This window comes from Salvelinus fontinalis, chromosome 24 (assembly GCF_029448725.1).
Source record: "Salvelinus fontinalis isolate EN_2023a chromosome 24, ASM2944872v1, whole genome shotgun sequence".
Lineage (NCBI taxonomy): Eukaryota > Metazoa > Chordata > Actinopteri > Salmoniformes > Salmonidae > Salvelinus > Salvelinus fontinalis.
The window spans coordinates 27,921,100-27,936,807 of NC_074688.1; the positions used below are offsets into that span (position 1 = coordinate 27,921,100).

A 15,708-nucleotide genomic window follows, 5' to 3' on the forward strand; every position below is an offset into this window, starting at 1 on the left:
TTAAAAGGCTAGGCAATAGGCTGAGAGAGGCTGGACTGAGGGCTTGTAGGCCTGTTGTAAGGCAGGTCCTCACCAGACATGGTGTACCTATGGGTACAAATTCACCGTCGCTGGACCAGACAGGTCTGGCAAAAAGTGTTCTTCACTGACGAGTCGCGGTTTTGTCTCACCAGGGGTGATTTGAGGTTTAGCAATATTGTTACCACGATATTGCTACCACGGGTCGTGACAGTGAGCCAGCCCCCCCAGCCTACCCTGCCGTCTACCCAGGTCAGCGCTGCGCGACTATCCCTTCTGGAGAAATATGACGGCACTCCATTAAAATTCCATGGCTTCCTACTCCAGTGCTCCCTCTATTTCACCTATCAGATGGGAGCCCCCACCACTGAGAGGTCCAAGGTTGCCACGGTCATTTCCCTGCATCTACTTTCTTACAGGGGTGAGAGATCGGCTGTTGCACACACATCCCTCGCTGCTGGAAACCCAGGTATCACCCGCACCATCCAATCCCTCTCCCAAAAGTACTGGTGGCACACCTTGGTGCAGGACGTCACCCACTATGTCAACTCATGCCTCCAGCATGGAAACTGCTGGGGTCCCGGCTCACCCGAGATTTCCTTCTCTGCTGTCCAGACCGGCCCGCTCCTCGCCCTCTGGGCCATCCTCCTGGCCGGCGTTGTCCTGTGGCCGAAGCCGCGCGTCAAGGGGGCACTGTCACACCTGCTCCCTCCCTCCAGTGCTCGACGTCACTGGTCTACTAACCACCGGTCCTGGCTTCATTATTACGCACACCTGTTCCCCATCATTACGCACACCTGGTCGTCATTCCCTCCTTGATTACTCCCCCATTATTTAGCCCTCAGTTGTCTTCAGTCACTAGGTGTTATTGTTATCCTCATGTTTGTTCATCTGCAGTGGTTCTTTATTAAATACATTACATCTGATGATTATGTTGAAATTAGATTGATGTAACAACCTGTTAGTCAGGTTAAGTAAATGTATTTAAGTTGAAGTGTTACCCTAATGTTTACTTACCCTAATGTTACCCTTCAATGTTTACAATGCTGGTTGAAATGAGATGAAAACAGTGCTGGTTGATTACTTTTTTCAAATCCAAAGTATTTTCCATGTTGATTCCATGTAACAATACATTGACAAATGACGTTGAAACAACATCGATGCAACCAGTGTGTGCCCAGTGGGGGGGATACTGTATTAAAGATCTCAAACCAGAATTTCTCCATTCTCTACTCCCCTGTGGATCAGATCACCATTTAATTGCATTACTCCGAGTGGGAAGTTTGTTGACACTAATGTGATGGTGATGAAGGTCTAGTGCAGGAAATAGGTTTGTAAGTGTTTTTAACTCTCCAAATGTTCCTACTTCAAAACCTGAATGTTCTATCTGACTCAGCTGGCTTCTGTCAACCAATATTTAAGTGTCTTTTTGCACTTTTATTAAACTCTTCCACTGAAGGATAGAATCAATTATTGTTGTTCCTTGTTGGGGCAGGATACTGTAAAATCTTGATCTGAAAAGACAGTCTGTTGCATTTAGAGGTCAATGTCCCTATTTAAATTTATGGCCAAGCACAAACACATCATCACGCACAATTTCTCTTTACGAGGAGACTCTGTCAGGTTCTGTTTCCGTTGCTGCTGGGTCCAGAGCTCAGGAGAATAGAGGAGAGAAGGAGGAAATGAGAGAAGGAGGAAAGGAGAAGAGGAGAGGGATGTAGACTAACTCACCATAGAGAGCTTAACTCAGCAAGAGAAAAGAAGAGAGGAGAGAAGGCATATGGGAGGATGCATAGTGAGTCATTAAGGGGCTGACGTTTTAATGCAGTGAATATGAATAATGGTAACACCAGGCCTGAGAGAGAGAGAGAGACTTCTGCTCCCCCAGCCTCCCTGTGTTGACTAGAAAAACACTAGTGTATATTACACCCTGTTATTCTTTCTCTCTCGCTCTCTCTGTCTCTCTGCATGTTCCCTCTCTCTCTTTCTCTGCATGTTCTCTCTCTCTCTGTGCACCATTAAAACAACATCTCAGAGCCAGGTTCACTGAACGGTACATCGGAAGCAAAGTACCCTCACTATGACCCCTCCCCTCCCAGGAAATAGATGCCTCAAAAGGCCATGTTCTGTTTTCGACTGAAGCTGAAGCATTGTTGGGTGAAGAGTTGTAGACAACTCTTACTATAGTGGTCTTCTGATAACAGCAGTGCCCCAGATAGATAATTAGGGCATTTGTTTTCAGTCTTACATATAAATGTTGGCTACCTACCAAATGGCACCCTATTCCCTATGTGGTGTACCCTACATCCAGGAAGCTTTACAATAAAATATAATAGATTTATTGTTCTTTGAGAAGGAAATAATGTTCAACACCAAAGCAACAACTCATCATAGAGACGTTTGGACAGCACTGTGTCTTCTGTGTGTGTGTGTGTGTGTGTGTCACCCAGGCAGCACTGTGTCTTCTGTGTGTGTGTGTGTGTGTGTGTGTCACCCAGGCAGCACTGTGTCTTGGGGGGCTGCGGCAGAAGGCAGGGATATGGCAGATGATAATGGGGAAAATGAAGAGAGCGTTCTGAAGGGGATCCACTCAACAGAGGTGATTTAAAGCTACATTCTGCGATTCGAATAACATTCGCCACTTGTGAGGGATGTTACTGACAGTTCATGATCAAAATTATAGTTTTAACTATGTTGTGAAGCTGTACAGTGTTTGTTTACCAACAATGAAGTAAAACAAGCTTGTATTGCGCAATAATCAATGGCTATATATCGTCCAAAATTGGATATACCAATCCCAGACTGTAGTTTTAAGACCTGACATTGACGCATCACCCTGAGCCTCTGTGGGGAGAGCACACTGTTTTCATTATGATGCTAGCTATGTAATTATCTGGCGTAGAGTAAGGAAAGGAAACTTTATGGAACGTCAAATAAACTTTTAATTAGTTTTTGTTGTTGTGATGAAGAACCCTCTGGTGTGAATCTTAGTCTGCTCTCAAAGACGGAAGATTGCTGTCTTTAAGCATTTGCATATATTAACTCAACAGTCACAATTCACATTCTTTTGCATCCTCTAACATCCTCTAACTTCTACAACTTTTATAAAGCGTGCTTCTACTCCAGTCTTGCAAATCTCCACCGTGGCTTTTTTTTGTGTGTGCCTAAAGTGCAGTCAAAATAAATAGCAGGTCACCTTCCAACTACTACCACTATTTCAAAAGTATCTCTGCATAGTTTCCATCTCCAGAATGATGGCCATTAATAAGTCCTCTGTGACCTTGTTGACATGCAGAAGCACTAGGTTGTCCCTCATCTCCAGCTCCTCTCCTCTCTCACCGCTTTGATCTTCAAAACCTCTATCTCTTTTAGGACTCCAGCTCTCTGTTTATGACTTGGCTGGAAGTCTCCTTTATATTTCCAGAGTGGTGAGTCACACTGTAAGACAACTTCCTACCCGAAGGATGAGGAATCTCATCCAAACCCCTTCAACCAACTGACCGACTGTGTGGGATGGGCAGAGAAAAGGTCTACCCATCAAAGCACCAATGAGGGATGTCCTGATTTATTGTTTCCATGGTTACAAAGTCATTAATCTTCATGACCATCAAAATAATTATATATTTATCTGTAATTTGCTGATTTATAAACCCATCAGTGTATTTTTAGTCTTGTGTGCATCCCAAATTGCACCCTATTCCCCATTTAGTGCACTACTTTTGAACAGAGCCCTGTGGGCTATATGCACTATATAGGGAATAGGGTGCCTTTTGGGCTGCAGACCTGGCCTGATTACAGTGTTTGTTCATGTGGCCTTGACTGTATCATAACAGATCTGTCTGTCTTTATACACCATCTGGGTATGACTAATACTGAAACATGACATGCTGACATTAGGCATTCCCCTGGGCCCTGTCTATTAGAGATAGGCTACTTCCCAAATGACACTATATTGCCCATGTAGTGCACTACTTTTGACCATTGCTCTGCTCACTATATAGGGAGTAGGGTACCATTTGGGACATAACTTTACTCTACCTCCTCCTCTACCCTAGGACCTGTCCTCCTGGCTGCTCCCTGCTTTACCGGCACTTTACTGTTTTCTTGTTCGGCTCCTAAACTCCTCAACGATCGTTTATCTTACGTTCGAAGAATGGGATTTCCTTACTCAATGCACTGTTGCATGCAACATCAAAAGCATGAAATTTCACTATACAAAATATACAAGTTCAGGAAGGGCTCATAGGGCTTTGGTCAAGCCAAGGATAAATGTAAATAAAGCAAACAGATGCTAGGATGTTCTGTTCTGTAGCATTATACAACTCATGGTAGGCCCTGGTGTCATAGTATGTTGCTTAGATTCACACAGTTTATACTGTTACATTTCCGAGGTGCAAAAGAGCACAGATCTGTGAAAAAGTAATGTAAACCATACTATAATCTGGCAGCGAGATTTCATTTGAAACTTCTTTGGAAATGTGCAAAAGAAGGAGGTTTATGCATTGTTCAGTTTACACAACTAGTTAAACAATCGCACGTTTTGTGAAGACATTTTTTAAATTAAACATCCAGTTTACTTTGAGATTTACTGTAGTTTTTACACAGATTTGAACTATTTAGCAGCATGAAAATGTTGCCCATAATATTGTCTGTCTGGCAGTAGAGGTCTGATGCATTGAGACCATGCAGCTGTAAGGCCACAGAGAGTCTACACCATGCAGCTGTAAGGCCACAGAGAGGCTACGTCGTGTAGCGGAAGACTATGGCCCACTAACATTAAACAAGAGAGACATTAAGGCCCCAATAAGAGTCATTTATTTTTCATAGGCTTTATAGAATATGAATGTCGTCCATTCAGATCGTGTAGCTATGTGCCACAGAGGAAGCCCATTTAAAGCTAGTTAATAGAACTTAGTCGACATTTCCATTTTCCTGGATGTTGTCTTTGACTACATCCCAAATGGCACCCTATTCCTTGTATAAACACCTATGGGCCCTGGTCAAAAGTAGTGCACTACATAGTGAAAAGGGTTCCATTTGGGGCACATACTTTGTCCGTGCCCTCAATCGGGGTCAAACTAGAGGCTAGTGATGTGATTTATTTTTCAAGGTAACATGAGCAGTATTTTGGTTAGGCTCCGTTGGGGATAGAGACAATAATAATTATACTACAGCTTTAAGGAGTGATTTCTTTGCCATGTTTAAAGCAAGGAAAACTGATTACTGCTATTTCCTTTAAGAATTGTTGTCGAAATGGGGAAATTGTTATTTATATTTGTGGTGTCAAATGCTCATGATATGCTGTCACCTGGAGAGACAGAGAGGGAGAAAAAGAGAAGGAGAAAGAGAGAAGGGGAGAGACAGAGAGGGAGAAAAAGAGAAGGAGAAAGAGAGAAGGGGAGAGACAGAGGACAGAAAGAGATTAACAGTATTATGGAGAAGATTACCATTACCTGTCAATTTCTCTGTATAAGGCCTCCAGTCTCTTCTATCTGTAGACAACCTCCAGACATTACTTTACCAGCTGTAGTTTCCTTCACCTTACGCTGCTGGAGTCAGAGACACACACTTACACTCCCACAGTTTACTATAGTACTTACTATACCATTATATAGTAAACTGTAGTATACTGTATACTACACTATATATACACAAAAGTATGTAGACACCCCTTCAAATTAGTGGATTCGGCTATTTCATCCACACCTGTTGCTGACAGGTATATAATATAGAGCACACAGCCATGCGACCTCCATATGAAAACATTGGCAGTAGAATGGTCCCGTGTGGCTCAGTTGGTAGAGCATGGCGCTTGCAACGCCAGGGTTGTGGGTTCAATTCCCACGGGGGGACCAGGGTTCAATTCCCACGGGGGGACCAGGGTGAATATGTATGAACTTTCCAATTTGTAAGTCGCCCTGGATAAGAGCGTCTGCTAAATGACTTAAATGTAAATGTAGAATTGCCTTACTGAAGAGCTCAGTGACTTTCAACATGGCACCGTCATATAATCCGTCAAACTTTCCACCGTCAACCTTTCCAACAAGTCAGTTCGTCAAATTTCTACGCTGCCAGAGCTTCTCCGGTCAACTGTAAGTGCTGTTATTGTGAAGTGAAGTGAAAATGTCTAGGAGCAGTAACGGCTCAGCGTAAAAATCGTCTGTCCTCGGTTGCAACACTAACTACCGAGTTCCAAACTGCCTCTGGAAGCAACGTCAGCACAAGAACTGTTCGTTGGGAGCTTCATGAAATGGCTTTCCATGGCTGAGCAGCCGCACACAAGACTAAGAATGCCATGCGCAATCCCAAGCGCCAGCTGGAGGGGTGTAAAGCTCGCCGCCATTGGGCTCTGGAGCAGTGGAAAAGTGTTCTCTGGAGTGATGAATCACGCTTCACCATCTGGCAGTCCGACGAACGAATATGGGTTTGGCTGATGTCATAAGAAAGTTATCTGTCCCAAAGCATAGTGCCAACTGTAAAGTTTGGTGGAGTATGAATAATGGTCTGGGGCTGTTTTTCATGGTTCGGGCTAGGCCCCTTAGTTCCAGTGAAGGGAAATCGTAATGCTACAGCATACAATGACATTCCTGACAATTCTGTGCTTCCAACTTTGTGGCAACAGTTTGGGGAAGGCCCTTTCCTGTTTCAGCATGACAATGCCCTGTGCACAAAGCGAGGTCTATACAGAAATGTTTTTTCGAGATCGATGTGGAAGAACTTGACTGGCCTGCATAGAGTCCTGACCTCAACCCCATCAAACACATTTGGGATGAATTGGAACGCTGACTGCGAGCCAGAACTAATGGCCCAGCATCAGTGCCTGACCTCAATAATGCTCTTGTGGCTGAATGGAAGCAAGTCCCAACAGCAATGTTCCAACATCTAGTGGAAAGTCTTCCCAGAGGAGTGGAGACTATTATGCAGCAAAGGGGGATGCCCATGATTTTGGAATTTTGGAATGATGTTCGACGATGTCACATTGGCATAAATGGTCGGGAGACAGGCGCAGGAATGCGTAATAGGGGGTTTTATTTCCCAAATTAGCGCGTGCCATGTAAAGGTAAGGGGACGAAGACCAAACAAACACTATACAAACACAGGGTTGAGACCCAAACAAAAGAGCGAGGAGTACCTAAAAAAAAATACACAATCGCACAATAATTATCACACGGGACGAGACCCGTAATCATCAACACAATACAAGAGGCACGAAAGCCAAAATGACACAGCACAGGTATTCACACGACCAACGGACATTGTTCACCATTGTCCTGTCGATTATTGTTACAAAGGGCACACTTATACAATTACTTATCAACTGTTACAGACAAGCAGGTCTCCACATACTTTTGTTCATGACGGGTATACTCCACAGTGTAGTATCCCTCGATCATGTGTAGTACTTACTATATAATTTTGTAGTATACTGTAGAATACTATACTACACACTGTAGTAACCCTTGATCATGTTTAGTACTTACTATAAAATGTTGTAGTATACTGTAGAATACTATAGTAAGTACTAAAGTATTATCCACAAAATAACACTGTAGTAAATAATACAGTAATGTCTACAAAAACACAACAGTTTTAATTATATTAATACTGCAGTATTTCATTTGCATATACCCCACCCATTCCTTTCCTCCATATCTCAATTTATGCCACCCATGAGTGTAGTATAGACCATGTATTGTCTTCCCTAGATGTTGTAGAAAAGAGCAAAAGCTCTAAACTATCTGTTCAGACTGCAGTCCTACCTACCTACTTACCTACACTCTTAGAAAAAAGAGAGCGTACAGGTTATGGAAAATTAGCTCTTTTAGTATTTGTCCAGTAGGTTTCTTCAAGGAGAAAGAAAAACACTACACTATACTACGGTCAAATCCACAAAAACACTACAGTGAATGCTATAGTATATAAATCTAGTAATACTGCAGTATTTATACCATATTATAGTATAGTATTTTTTCATGAGGGGAATGTGTGTTCGCTATTGTGCATGTTCATAGCACTCTTGGAGGACGTCAGTAATGGTAATAAACATTGAAATACACATAGGGATATTTCATGTATTTGATGACAGGTTTAGATGAACTGTAACCACGGACAGAGCTCTTCCTTCCCAGAAGCCTTTGGAGTGGTTTGTTTTGATCCTGTTGAGTGGGCGGGACATCATCTGTCTCCAAGCCAGGATTGGACCACAGTACTGGTACGTAGTCTGTCATACCCAGCTACATTAGGTCCCCTGTTGGATTGTTTGTTCAGTCCATATTGTACACGGTTTCCATTCCAGACCCAGATCTGAACTTCCCCTAGACTGAGGAATAGCTACATGTTCACACCACATGCTCACTAGCATGCGCACGGGACACTTGTTTCTGCTGCTGCACTCTTTGTGTGTGTGTGTGTGTGTCCGTGCCTGCATGTGGTTTCACACACACTCACACCACTGAGAATGAATGGTGACAAGCTACAAAGGGTTTTCAGGAGAGAAGTTTGCCCCTTGTGCTTTCAAAGGCAGATGGTGTGGCCCGGGCACCTCCTAACACATATATGAAGGATGGCTGATTTACTGTCTACGCTGCCTACACATTGCAGGCCTACATTGTAGCTCTGGAACATTGAACAGTTCGTTTTTTTTATGAACTGTAATTAAATGGAAGTGTAATTTCCCCTTGGTATTTGACTCTGGGATTAAATCAGTCAGCCAGGCAGACATGGGTTAAAAAATGATTTGAAATCATTTCAAATACTTTATCTGGGCTTGATTGAGTTTGCCTGGCGTACTGGAATCTATAGAGTGGTCATAATCAATAGAGAAGTGCAAACGCTGCCACCTGGCACCCCATTCAGGTAAAGCAACCGCTAAAAGTATATGAAAGAATGCAAATAGTATTTGAGCCCATGCAGGTCTGAAGCCAGGCTGTTGTCCCCAGCTGCTCAGTAAAGAGCTATTTATCATTTCTCACCATTCACTCCTTTCATCTCCTCTGTTTCTCATTATGTTAATGTGTGACCATGACCATGAGTGTATCCCAAATGGCACCCTATTGCCTATAATAGTGCACTATATTGTGCACCCTGGGGGCCCTGGTCAAAGGAGTACACTATATAGGGAAAAGGGTTCCATTTGGGATGCAGGCCCATGTGTGTCACGTGACCTGAAAAACAATGTGTTGCTTGGTGAGGTTAAGAAAACAACCCTTCTAGAGCGCTGATGTGTACGTCTCCTCTCCCTTCCGGCCAGAGACGAAGAAATCCTCATGGGCATTTCTTTTCTTGTGCCCCCCGTTATTAGCCAAATAATGATCAATCTGTGCAAAAAAATACATTTAGACTTGTCCACTGGGTTAAAGATGGACCATCCCATCTGGCATTTACCGTATGAAATATAGTTGTTGTTCTGCACAACCATATGGGCCTGGTTATGAGGTTAACCACAACCTTATTTACATCTGACTTCTTCCCATTGTTTGCAAAGTAGGGCATCAAACCAGGCCTCTCCTATGGCACGCACTGTGTGACAATGTCCTATAGGGTGAGATCAGTTCAGGACAATCTCTGTTGTCTTTAATACAATGGCCTACAGATCAGGATCTTCATTTGAGACAGTTTGCTACAGCAGGAAAATAATCCTGCAGCAAAAGAAAATGTGAATTATTATGTGGATTATAAATAATGGAAATGTTTCTAGGGGTTGATAAAAAAATGTTGTTAGGGCAAATCAAGTCTGAATTTTAATGGTGGAAAATCCTGCTTCGCAGGAAAATTCTCAGCAACAAAATAGTGATCAGATTAAGATCGTACATCTGTATGCTGACTGCCACTGGACTATGACTGCTGGACTGTGTAGTATGAGGCACATTGATGCATTCCACTGGATAATCGGTTTGACCATAGTCAAATAATTAGCACTATTCTGGGTTTTTATGGTTAGTATTGATGGGATGTTTGGCTGTGTTTACTGACTCTGATCTTTTTGACTTGTTCATTAAGAAGGATGAATCTTTCAACTCATTTCATTCGTTTGAGTCAGTAATGCCCAGAGCACGCAGGACACCCTACTGGCGAACGACGAACCGAAAACTCGAAAGAGTCATGATTCTACGAGTCTCTTGTTCACATGTCATTCACCATGGGGCTTTTTTGAGCTGTCATTTGTGACTGAGACTTGTAAAAGTGTACATTAACCAATATACATTTGTTGATTGTTAGGCATGCAAATAATAGCATCTACTGATGGACGAAAATAAAGTGGACACTGCCTTTGCTCAACAAACTCGAACTCGAGAATAAATCGTTTGGGGGGCTACAGTTTGCAAATTATAATGTGCTTATTTCTCTCACGGCAGTCTAGCTGACGAAACCACTCCATGGTGAAGGCAGTTTCTGATTAACTCCACCAACGCAGAGGAGGGCCCTAACCATCACGAACTAGGAATTGCCTGGCCAGGAAAAACTCTGGGCCCTAGTCATGGTGAGTGGAATTCCAGCAGATGATCCTGAGTGCTTTAGATAGGATGATCTGTCCAGTAGCGTGCCCATGATAACTGAAGGGATATCATATTCAGCGATGGCACAGGGAGGACAGGGAGTGGATGACTTTGGATGACTTTTGGCTGGGGTCTCTGGGAACACACATCAAATCAACTCCAGCCTCCTCCGTCTGTGAACGCACATCAAGGCTGCGTCACAAACCCACCCTATACCAGCCAACCAAACCATCACAGCTATGACCTCATCACTCCACTGCTGAGTCTCAACTTACTGTTCAGAGTTAGAATAGTATAATACACAAGGTGACATTTCAAAACGTAGTTGTGCATCAGCAGTTTTCCTCTTGTTATATAGTTGAAGTCGGAAGTTTACATGCACTTAGATTGGAGTCATTAAAACTCGTTTTTCAACCACTCCACAAATTTCTTGTTAACAAACTATAGTTTTGGCAAGTCGGTTAGGACATCTCCTTCGTGCATGACACAAGTAATCTTTCCAACAATTGTTTACAGAAAGATTATTTAACTTATAATTCATTGTATCACAATTCCAGTAGGTCAGAAGTTTACATACACTAAGTTGACTGTGCCTTTAAACAGCTTGGAAAATTCCAGAAAAGGATGTCATGGCTTTAGAAGCTTCTGATAGGCTAATTGACATAATTTGAGTCAATTGGAGGTGTACCTGTGTATGTATTTCAAGGCACCATGTTCATCTGTACAAACAATAGTACGCACGTATAAACACCATTGGACCACGCAGCCGTCATACCGCTCAGGAAGGAGACGCGATCTGTCTCCTAGAAATGAACGTACTTTGGTGCGAAAAGTGCAAATCAATCACAGAACAACAGCAAAGGACCTTGTGCAGCTGCTGGAGGAAACAGGTACAAAAGTATCTATATCCACAGTTAAACGAGTCCTATATCGACATAACCTGAAATGCCGCTCAGCAGGAAGAAGCCACTGCTCCAAAACCGCCATAAAAAAGCCAGACTACGGTTTGCAACTGCACATGGGGACAAAGATCATACTTTTTGGAGAAATGTCATCTAGTCTGATGAAACAAAAATAGAACTGTTTGGCCATAATGACCATCGTTATGTTTGGAGTAAAAAGGGGTAGGCTTGCAAGCCGAAGAACACAATCCCAACCGTGAAGCACAGGGGTGGCAGCATCATGTTCCGGGGGTGCTTTGCTGCAGGAGGGACTGGTGCACTTCACAAAATAGATGGCATCATGAGGCAGGAAAATGATGTAGATATATTGAAGCAACATTTCAAGACATCAGTCAGGAAGTTAAAGCTTGGCCGCAAATGGGTCTTCCAAATGGACAATGACCCCAAGCATACTTCCAAAGTTGTGGCAAAATGGCTTAAGGACATCAAAGTCAAGGTGTTGGAGTGGCCATCACAAAGCCCTGACCTCAATCCCATAGAAAATGTGTGGTCAGAACTCAAAAAGCGTGTGCGAGCAAAGAGGCCTACAAACCTGACTCAGTTACACCAGCTCTGTCAGTAGGAATGGGCCAAAATTCACCCAACTTATTGTGGGAAGCTTGTGGAAGGCTACCCGAAGTGTTTGACCCAAGTTAAACAATTTAAAGGCAATGCTACCAAATACTAATTGAGTGTATGTAAACTTCTGACCCACTGGGAATGTGATGAAATAAATAAAAGCTGAAATAAATCATTCTCTCTACTTTTATTCTGACATTTCACATTCTTGAAATAAAGTTGTGATCCTAACTGACCTAAGACAGGGAATGTTTACTAGGATTAAATGTCAGGAATTGTGAAAAACTGTGTTTAAATGTATTTGGCTAAGGTGTATGTAAACTTCCGACTTCAACTGTATGTCACTCACTGACATTCACTCAATTAGCCTATGTAATTTTATTTATTTTGTAATGATAAATTAGTCTTGTTAGTCTAGCCAGCTATCTAAATGTGTAGTAGGCCTAAATGTGTAGTAGGCGAAATTACCGACTGGGCATGCAGGGCATGTGCCCAGGGGCCCCCCATTGATTTTGTTAGTCACTCTCACTCAGATATCATATTAACATGACATAAATCATGGCAGAATGTGCAGAATAACAGGAAATTAGCTTTAAAACTGCAAAAAATGTATCTCTACCCAATAGCAAAATGTGTAGAATTGCACAAATTTAGCTGTTAAACTGCAACAACAACAAAAATATTGGTAAAGCAAACTAATTTGTTTACTTTTTGTTAATGAAATACTTTCCTGCTAACAGATCCCTCTGTACGTATTACATTATAGTTTTAATCCCAGTTAATGTGAGTTCATGTGTATCGGCTAATTGTATAGCTAATAGGTTATGTGTTTGTAGATCGACTGAGGTGAAGGAAGCTACAGAAACAAATGTGATAATGGCTGGGCAAATTTTTGCTTGTTTTTTTTTCGGTTCTCCAAATAGCATTTTTGAGTTTTTAAATTGTATAGAAATGCAGTGAATGAGCTTAAACTTTCTAAACATTTCTTGAATCACCCCCCTGTCCGGACCTCACTGAAACTCAGACCCTGGTTACAGACCTGCTACTGGTGAAAATAGAGTTTCCATTGATGCATGATTATTATTGCAGAGCATCCTCTTCCTCCCATAGAGTCATCCTCTTCATCCCTCAGCACGATGCACATGAACGCATATCCCAAACATTAGCTGTGCACCACTTGTGTGGTCTGAAGGTGGGATGTTAGTGAGAGCATCGCTGTCTGGAGATCCCCTTGTCTGAATGACTGTAGGTTCGGTCTGTCTGTCTCTAAAGATTAAAGGATGGGTCCAAGCAAAGGTGTGTCCGCAGTATCCTATTCCCTACATAGTGCACTATGTAGGGAATAGGGTACCATTTGGGACGCACTCCAGGTCTCGCAGGGATGACCTCATAGGCCAAATAGTGGGTGTCCATTACCATTACCATGCCGACTCCTGTTGTCATTACTTTGTTCTTGCTGATTGACTGAGGAGAATCAGCACTTTCCAGACTGTGGAGCGACGTTTCAAAGAGTCCCTAGTAATGAGAGTAGTGCCATCTTTCTCTCTATGTTCTCCCTGTTTTGGTCCATGGCAAAGAAATATTTGCAAGAACAATTTAATTGTTTTGTTAGGGAATTCCTAAGCCAGAATACATTACAGTGCTAGACTGCTAGACAACAGAATACATTACAGTGCTAGACTGCTAGACAACAGAATACATTACAGTGCTAGACTGCTAGACAACAGAATACATTACAGTGCTAGACTGCTAGACAACAGAATACATTACAGTGCTAGACTGCTAGACAACAGAATACATTACAGTGCTAGACTGCTAGACAACAGAATACATTACAGTGCTAGACTGCTAGACAACAGAATACATTACAGTGCTAGACTGCTAGACAACAGAATACATTACAGTGCTAGACTGCTAGACAACAGAATACATTACAGTGCTAGACTGCTAGACAACAGAATACATTTCAGTGCTAGACTGCTAGAAAACAGAATACATTACAGTGCTAGACAACATAATACATTACAGTGCTAGACTGCTAGACAACAGAATACATTACAGTGCTAGACTGCTAGACAACAGAATACATTACAGTGCTAGACTGCTAGACAACAGAATGCATTACAGTGCTAGACTGCTAGACAACAGAATACATTACAGTGCTAGACTGCTAGACAACAGAATACATTACAGTGCTAGACTGCTAGACAACAGAATACATTACAGTGCTAGACTGCTAGACAACAGAATACATTACAGTGCTAGACTGTTAGACAACAGAATACATTGCAGTGCTAGACTGCTAGACAACAGAATACTTTGCAGTGCTAGACAACAGAATACATTGCAGGGCTAGACAACAGAATACATTGCAGTGCTAGACAACAGAATACATTGCAGTGCTAGACTGCTAGACAACAGAATACATTACAGTGCTAGACAACAGAATACATTGCAGTGCTAGTGTCACGATCGTGTGGCGGATTGATGGACCAAAACGCAGCTTTTGGAAAGTAAGCCATCTTCTTTTATTTTGTAAAGATGACGAAAAATAAACACGAAACACTTAATACAAACTAACAAAAACAACAAACGATCGTGAAGCTAATAAACGTCGTGCACATACAACAGGCTACAAACGTTCTGACATAGACAATTACTCACAACCAATGAGAGCCTATGGCTACCCTAAATAAGGCTCCCAATCAGAGACAACCGAAATCAGCTGTCTCTAATTGGGAACTCATTCAGGTAACCATAGACTCTCCTAGACAACTAAACATACATAGACAACACTAGACACATGTACTCCACACAAACCCATATCCTATACCCAACAACCCCTTTACCATAAAAACACCCAAAACCAACAAAACACAAACATTCCCCATGTCACACCCTGACCTAACTAAAATAATAAAGAAAACAAAGAATACTAAGGCCAGGGCGTGACATAACCCCCCCCTTAAGGTGCGAACTCCGGGCGCACCATTACACAGTCTAGGGGAGGGTCTGGGTGGGCTTCCATCCACGGTGGCGGCTCCGGCTCTGGTTGTGGTCCCCACGTCACCACAGTCCCTAACCACCTCCTAGGCTTCCTCCAAATGACCCCCCTCCACATTAACCCCATTGCATTAAGGGGCAGTTCCGGACTAAGGGGCAGCTCCGGACTAAGGGCCAGTACCAGGGTAAGGGGCAGTACCAGGGTCAGGGGCAGTACCAGGGTAAGGGGCAGCACCAGGGTAAGGGGCAGCACCAGGGTAAGGGGCAGCACCAGGGTAAGGGGCAGCTCCGGACTGAGGAATGGCAGCTCCGGACTGAGGAATGGCAGCTCCGGACTGAGGAATGGCAGCTCCGGACTGAGGAATGACAGCTCCGGACTGAGGGACTGCAGCTCCGGACTGAGGGACTGCAGCTCCGGACTGAGGGACTGCAGCTCCGGACTGAGGGACTGCAGCTCCGGACTGAGGGACGGCCCATGGCTGGCTGACAGATCTGGCTGCTCATGGCTGGCTGACGGATCTGGCTGCTCATGGCTGGCTGACGGATCTGGCTGCTCATGGCTGGCTGACGGATCTGGCTGCTCATGGCTGGCTGACGGATCTGGCTGCTCATGGCTAGCTGACGGATCTGGCTGCTCATGGCTAGCTGACGGATCTGGCTGCTCATGGCTA

The 15,708-nt window shown here is 43.3% G+C and overlaps 1 pseudogene; it reads left to right on the plus strand.

Moving 5' to 3' along the window:
- The first annotated feature begins 7,826 nt into the window (after positions 1-7,826).
- Positions 7,827-7,886, plus strand: LOC129822690 (U7 small nuclear RNA; annotated as a pseudogene).
- The last annotated feature ends 7,822 nt before the right edge of the window (positions 7,887-15,708 follow it).